The sequence below is a fragment of the Marmota flaviventris genome, chromosome 1, assembly GCF_047511675.1.
Source record: "Marmota flaviventris isolate mMarFla1 chromosome 1, mMarFla1.hap1, whole genome shotgun sequence".
Taxonomy (NCBI): Eukaryota; Metazoa; Chordata; class Mammalia; order Rodentia; family Sciuridae; genus Marmota; species Marmota flaviventris.
In genome coordinates, this window is record NC_092498.1 from 156141908 (window position 1) to 156150714 (window position 8807).

Genomic DNA, 8807 nt, shown 5'->3' on the forward strand with positions numbered 1-8807 from the left:
TTGAAACAGGGTCTTGCTAAGTTGCTGAGTCTAGTTAAGTTGCCCAAACTGGCCTTGAACTTGTGATCCTCCTGCCTCTGTCTCCGAAGTCACTGAGATTACAGGCATGTACCACTATGTCCAGTTCTCTCACACTTTAAATTTATCATCCCACTACTCTCTTCCACCTGCTGGGGCAAGGCCTGCCCAGCCAGGCCACAGTGTTGCTGGCACAGGAGGAAGACCAGGAGCTCAGGGCCCCAATAATGGCTGTTCTCTGGAGAGCAGCTCCCTATATGAGGGCCCTGCTAATGTTTCTGGACTCCCAGGAAGTGGCACGAGTAAACTGCTTGTAAGCTGATGATGTGGTTCAGGGTCATATCCAGACCTGGAACTACAGCTACTTGAGGTTGAACCATGAGGGAAAGATCATCCTGAAGAAGCAGAGCTTCAAAAGGGATACAGGCCTGTACCTATTGGACAGCACTCTCCACTCCAGCTTCCATGACTATGAGCTGCTGTCAGTTACCTGTGGCCAGGATGTGGTCTTCATCTCAGCATACTTCCAGCACCCCACCCCCAGGGATACATTTATGGACCTCCGACTCACCACTCGAGTGACTTTAACACAAAAGTATATTATGACAGGACAGTCGAACAGTACCAATTTGATGATGCCAATATGTACCTCACATGGTACAGAACCAAGTCAAAAGCATGTTTATACTACAGAGAAGGCATCACAAGAAAAAGAGTCCAATCTCTGGACAATATTAATTAGCATTTTGAAATTGGTACTGGAAATTCTTTCCTGATTCCCTGAAAATACTCCAACAATTTTGTAATTAACTCTGTTGTGTAGTGTCCAAATATGGAATAAAGAATGTAATACTGCAATGTCCACTGTATGAAACAGGTTTCATAGAGAAAATACTATTGTCATTCACAAATCTACCCCTAATAAACAGAAATAAAACATGTATTAGAGACGACTGTGTTATATAAACAATGGTAAACATATTAATTCCCAGAGATAATGTAAGGCTCATTCATGAACATGCCTAATGCTATTAAACATAAACTTGTGTAGCACAGAAGAATGTAGCACATCTAAATACAATGCTTCATAGATATAATGATTGAGAACATTACTCTCAATCATTCATGAATCTCTCTCTTAAATATAGAATAAATATGTATTAACAAAGTACCATGTGTACTATACATGTCTAACCACATGGTTCCAAGAGTTAAGATGATACAGGCATTCATGAACCTATATCTCTTAAAAATGAAGATTATACATGGGATCTAATAATACAATGTGTTAAAAATACTAAAGTGCCCAAGAAATGAAACACACGCTCAGAAGTAGGTTGGCAAGAAAACTTTACTTCTGCCAGAAGAGTGTGCTGCTGAACCTGGCTAGCAATAACACCTGGGCGGGCAGTCCACCTGTTTTTATCCTAAATGCAGCCGGGTCCCTCCTCCCTAGGAGGAGCTCAGAGCTACTACCCCGTTTACAATAGCCTCAAAAAAAATTTTTTTTAAATACTTGGGAATCAACTTAATGAAAGAGGTGAAAGATCTACATAATGAAAATTACAGAACCCTAAAGAAAGAAGTCAAAAGACCTTAGAAGATGAAAAGATCCAACTTGCTCTTGGATAGGCAGAATTAATATTATCAAAATGACCATACTTCCTAAAGCAATATATAGATTTAATGCAATTATGATCAAAATCCCAATGACAGTCCTCATAGAAACAATTAGCTAATTTTAAATTGGGGGCAAGAAAAGGGAAGGGCTATAATTAAAATGGCTACAATTGGATCTTACTCCCAATTAAGGCTAAATACTTTATTTTGAAAATGAACCACCAATCTTTCTCTCACAAATGTGACTTGTCTGCATCCCTTTCTTGGCTGTTGTGTGACATTTCATTCAATATAGTGACAAAATGTGACTTTATCTTCACATTCCCATCAACTGTCATCTTATATCACTTTTTATATAGTGTCATAATGTAACATGTGTCATAGTTAATAAGTTATTCATCCCCCTCTCTGCTATCATATCATATGTGACAATGTGACCTAAGGTAATTAACAACTGCACTCCTTCACTCACTTGCTATATATCATATGTAACATTTTGACTAAAATAGACCTGCGTTGGGGTGCATTACCTCTATCATATGCTTTAATATATGCCATAGTGACACAATGCAACTAAATTTATGATCTTTGATATATCATAAGTGGCATAGTGACACAATGGAAATCAGGGTTGCATTCCCTCCCCCTGGGTTATTGTTAGATGTCTATGTTACATCCATGACAATAAGTGACAAAATTGTGTGTCCCCCTCTTAGTTTTCATATAACTTATATAACATAATGTAAGTCAATTCTGTGTCCCTCTTTTGATTGTCATATCAGCATGTCTACCTCCCGTATCTCAACTGAAAGCCTTTTATATTGCTTAGTGATATGTTTCTCAGGTCTTATGTCCCATCTCTTGTCTGTAAACTGACATTATATTATGTAAGATGAGGACACAGACCTGACACACTTAAGTCACTATGCCTTGTATGATATAATATAACAACTGAGAGAGTGGGACACATTTCTCATTCCCATTGTCAATGTATTGATCACAAATTAGTTGAGGACAGAGTTGCAGCCCTGACACATTGTTTTAGTCAGGTTTATGTTGTTGTGACCAAGACATGACGAGAACAACTTAGAGGAGGAAAAGTTTATTTTGGCTTTTGATCTCAAGAGCCATGGTCAGCCAACACTGGGCCCAAGTTGAGACAGAACATCATGGTGGAAGAGTGTGGTAGAAGGAAGCAGTTCAGGACATGGCAACCAGAAAGCAGAAAGACAGCTATACTAACCAGGGACAAAATATAAACCCCAAAAACATGTCCCCACTGACCTACTTCTATAGAACATATACATTATGTTATACAGATAACCTGCCTACAGTTACCACCCAGTTAATCCATATCAGTAGGTCAAGCCACCAATTAGGTTATAATACTCATAAATCTAATCATTTCATCTCTAAATGTTCTTACATAGTCTCAAAAATAAGCTTTGTAGGGATACCTCATATCTAACCCATAATATGCATTATATAATAATGACATGGATTATGTCACAAGTCATTCCTCTGAGATACTGTGGTTCATGTCTGCATACCATCTCTGGACTGTCATATGATATAAATGTGACAAAGTGAAAAAAAAATGAAAACTCCAGTCTATATTCCTGCTGCTGGCTTCTTAAGTTACTCTATATGATAGTGACATGATATGACATAATTCAGTTCTCTATTATCCTATGACATCATGACATAATGTGACAGCCTCCAACCCTTTCATAACTGTCTCTTGATATCTTACATGACATAGTAACATAATATAAGAGGTCTGTGGTCCCACATGTGTTGTCATAGGCAACAGGGTACCATGATGAGATTCAGGTCTTCATCCCATTTCTCAGTTACCATAGGATATGTTACATAGCACCATCATGTGAGGTATGTCCTCTGTTTTGACTATCACATTATATCACATGTTACTGTTATGTTCTGAATGTCAGGTGTCCCCAAAAAAGCTCATGTGCGGGGATATGGCTCAAGCGGTAGCCACGCTCACCTGGCATGCACGGGGCGCTGGGTTCAATCCTCAGCACCACATAAAAATAAATAAAGATGTTGTGTCCACCGAAAACTAAAAAATAAGTATCAAAAAATTCTCTCTCTTAAAAAAAAAGAAAGCTCATGTGCGAGACAATGCAAGAAGATTTACAGGAGAAACTGTTGGATTATAAAAGCCTTAATCTAATCATTGAATTAATCTCCTGATGGGAATTAACTGAGTATAACTGAAGGCAGGTAGGGTGTGGCTGGAGGAGGTAAGTGCCTTGGGGTGTGGCCTTGGGGTATATATTTTATATCTAGCAAATAGAATCTCTCTCTCTCTCTCTGCTTCTTTCATCATCATGAGAACTGCTTCCCTAAATCACACTATTCTGCCATGATGTTCAGTCTCACCTTGAGCCCTGAGGAATGGTGCCTGCTGTCTGTGGATTGAGAACTCTGAAACCATGAGTTCTTCAAATAAACTTTTCCTCCTAAAATTGTTCTGGTCAGCTCTTTTAGTCACAGCATCAAAAAAAGCTGAATAAACAGTCACACAGTATCATAATGAAGTATGTGTAATTTTTTTTCAATCTCAACCACAGGCAATTACAAAGGTCTTAACTGGTAGGAATCATAGGACAAATCTCCCTTCTCCATGCCAGATGTGGTTAGCAGCCAGTGCTAGGTGGGCTCTGAAGGGAGCTGTAGTTGAGGACTGGGGTCCCCTAGCTGGTGACATTCCTGCCCACATCTGCATTCCTTACCAGGAAACTTTATCCTAAGGACTCTTTATCAGGGGCCTTCCTCAGGTACCTCTGCTGTGACCTCCTTACCAGGGCAGGGGAAAATCCTAAAGACCCATACACCACTCAGATTCAGGACCCAGTATATTTCTGCTCCTAGCCCTTTTCTCTATTTTTGCCTCTTCCCCATCCATAAACAACATCCAGGGCTCATTCAGCAAAGAAACAACCACTACATCTATGTAGATCCAGTTTGGTCTCTTGCTTTTACTTTTGCAGCAAGTGACTAAAGACTCAACTGTGACTTTCACTTTTGGGGTGTTGCTTGAGTCAACTACTCTGAAATGTGGCAGCTCAGCACTCCACCCCACCCCAGCTTAGCTAAAGCCCTTGAAAATGACATGCTAGAAACTGAGTTCCCTCTCTCAGCTGTCATATGGTATTGTAGAATACCAAAGGACATGACTTATCTGTGCCCAGCTACCTTATAATACCATATTTACATAATATCATATTTACCACAGTGACATATCATTGTGACTCATGTAAGTCAAGTCAGCATACATTCTCTTGGCTGTCATATGATACCATATGGTATACTCAGGTTGAATGTCCTTTATCTGAAATATTTAGGACCAGAGTGGTTTTTTTTTCAGATTTTGGAATATTGCATATAAATAATGTGATATCTTAGGGATGTGACCCAAGTCTAAACATGAAATTTGTTTATTTCATATATACCTTTTGCACATAGCCTAAAAGTAATACACATTATTTCAGTACACCTGCATTTTTACTATAGTCACATGTGATCATATGAAATTTTTTGTTTGTGGTGTCATGCTGACACTCAAAAAGTTTTAGATTTTGATCCATATCATATACAACCACAAGAACGAAAAGTTGTACTCCAAGTACATATAATATATCAAAATACACTATTCTGTCATGTATTCTAAAAAGAATAAATTTTTAAAAGAATAAAGCCAGGAGTGGTGACACATGCCTGTAATCCCAGTGGCTCAGGAGATCGCAAGTTCAAAGCTAGCCTCAGTAACATATCGAGGCACTAAGCAACTCAGTGAGACCCTGTCTCTAAATAAAATCCAAAAAGGGCTGGAGATATGGTTCAGTGGTTAAGTGCCCCTGAGTTCAATTTCCAGTACCAAAAATAGTTTTGGATTTTGAATCATTTGGGTTTTGAATTTTCAGATTAGGGATGACATAAGATAATTCAGGTCTGCACAATCACACCGCATTGATGTCATATGATATCATTTATGACCATAGCTTCACATCTGAAATCATTCCCAATAATGACTTCAACACACCATGGATTCACTGCCTAATAACATCAATCCCAGGCTATTCACATGCCAATAATGACTTCATCCCTAACTGGACTCATCCTTGATGAGGATCTCATCCTGAAAGCTCATACCTGATAATGACATCAGCAACAAGGTTGGCTTCCCCAAAAAATGATTTCAGATCTGTACTTAGGCTTACCCTCAATGCAGCAGGTAACATCAGGCCAGCAACAGGACTATTCCACAGCCCCAAACTGGCTTCATCTCTGATATTAGCCTAAGATCCTCAGATGGACTCAACACCAATGATAATGTCAGACCCACAGCTGGACTTCATGATGATGACCCAACACCAAGGCAAACATCCCCTCAACACACATGCCTACCTCACCTGACACAGAAACACACAAAAACACATCCTGATACACCCTTCACTAGGCCTACCAGATGTATCTAAGGATGGTGTAACTAGGCAAGTACCACACTCCACCATTAGGGCAGTCGTCTCCCATGTGTGGGACAAACCATTTTCTTTGGGATGACACACCAGCAACAGCAGGTCAGCACACTACTCCAGGATTTAAGATAAAACATCCATGAAATCGGGCCTAGGCATCCTCAGGAACCTCAGAGTACTAAAGATTCCAAGAAATTGGAGTTGATAGCCTGGCCCCTGTATCTGAAAGTTGACTATCCACCTACTCATGTCAATTGACACTTGGTTACTGCCAGTTTAATTCTCCCCATGAACATACAATGTATACTTATAGTGAATGTGTTGGGCAATACCTTGTGAGCATCCTCATCTATGACCAGTCCCATGATAGAGATATTAGTGAAAACAACATGCTTTTTCTTTGATATACTGTCAGTGCACACCCGAATCCACTAATAGGCCAGTAATGACCCCCTAAATATGTTCTATCAAGCAGTGATGTCAGGTCCATGCCATGTCCAAAACCCCAGGGGGTGCTCTGCCTAATGGCCATATCTTTTGCCACAGTTTGCAGTCTGAATAACTGCCATAACTCAAAAGTCTCCTTGGGGCTGACTGGCCCAAGTGTAAAAGCCATGTACACGGTTTTTATGAACAATTTCTAGGTTTTATTGGCTGAGTCCCTATTCAAGTGTCTGCCTTTTAAAAGATGTAATGGGCTGAATAAGATCCTCCTATGAGGCGTAAACTGCCTCTAATATCAAAGTAGTCATTTCAGATACTGTGTCTCATCTTTTGCTGGAGATATTAAGGCTATATAGTCAGTTTTCTGTTGTATAAAATACCTAAGATAATTAACTTTTAAAGAGAAAAGGTTTATTTTGTCTCATGGTTTTTGGAGATTCCAGTCCAAGATCAGGCAGGACTATCGCATTGGGCATTTGATGGGAGGTGCCAGATGGCAACAGTAGACAGCACACAAGAGAACAAACTGCATACCTAATTACCAGAAGGAAAGACACAGAAGCAAAATACAGGGTCCTAAAAACCTCTCCATAGATACAATGACTTAAGACCTCCCACTGGGCCTTTTCTCCTAATGATTTCACAGCCTCCCAATAATAACATCCTGGGGACCAAGCCTTTAACACATGAACCTTTAGGGCATGTTCAATATTCAATATTTGGAATATAGTAAAGGCCAACAGTTTTTCTTAGCAAGATTGGGGATTGCTCCATGAGCATAAGCCATATGGTTCCTATATGGGTTTATAATGGTTCATTCTCAGTGTCAGCCTGACTGCGTCATGGAGTGCTCATATTAAGCATCATTATAGGATGTGTCTGTGATGGTATGAGTCGGTTTTCAGTCACTATAACAAAATGTCTGTGGATCAGCACTTTATTTTAAAAGGAGTTTTTTTGTTTGTTTTTTAAGTTCATAGTTATGGAGGTTGAGAGTCCAAGATTAAATGGCCCCATCTATTCAGCCTCTGGTGAGGACTTCATAGCAGATGGTATCATAGCAGAAGCATATGCAAGAAGGACTACATGGCAAGACAAGAATCAGGAAAGGGAGTCAAGGTCCAGGCTTGCTCTTTAATATTAACTCACTCATGAAAATAAACACATTCCATGAGACCAGTATTAATTCCTTCCAAGGAATTAATTCCCTCTATGACCTAATTATCTCCTTCTTGTTCCTACCACTTAAAGATTCTATCACCTCCCACTTCACCACGCTAAGGACCAAGCCTCCTACATATGAACCCCTGGGGGACACACTTAAACCATATACAAACCATAGCAGAAAGTATTTCCAAATGATGTTAGCATTTGAATCAATGGGTACAGAAAACTAGATTACCCTTCCTAATATGCATGGGGATCACCCTATCTGTTGAAGCCTGAATAGAACAAAAGTGGACAGAGGAAATTTTTTCTTGTTTTTCTCCCTCACAACTGTAAATCTCAACTTCTTAATACCTCCTCTCATTCTCCTGCCCTCAGACTGAAATTTATACCTTTCCCTGCCCTGGTTCTCAGACCTGGGGAGGGGTGGTGTAAATGTCTTGTAGCAATGTCAATAAAAGCAACAAAGAGGGGCTGGGATTATGGATCAGTGGTAGAGCGCCTGCCTAGGACAGGTGAGGCCCTTGGTACAACCCTTAGCACCCATAAAAACAAATAAACAACAAATAAATAAAGGTTAAATTCTTTAAAAAAGAAAAAAAAGCAAAAGAGAGGGTCTAAGTCTTCTTTGTGCCCCTCAAGACTGTCCAGAGTAAATATCAAGACTGGTCAGGATCTTCAAATGGGTGGCCTGCTCATGACTTGACAGAGAAAGACCCCTTGGTGTCCTACATGGTCACATAGTCTAGCCTTCCTGGTCTCTTTTTCTCTGGAGGGACATTTCCCTTGGTCTGTTTTCAATCTTCCTTTCTGGGAGCTATCTCTAAGGTCAAAAAAAGATTTACTTTTGCTGATAGCCTGATGTTACCAACTGAACAAACTTGTCAATGTGATCCTGAGGGACTGTTATGAGCAGAATTGTCCCCTAACACTACCCCTTCATATGTTGAAATACTAATGTCTAATACCTCAGAATGCAACTATATTTGGAGATAGGTTATTTATAGAGGTAATAAAATTTAAATGAGGTCATTAGGATGGACCTAATCCCAC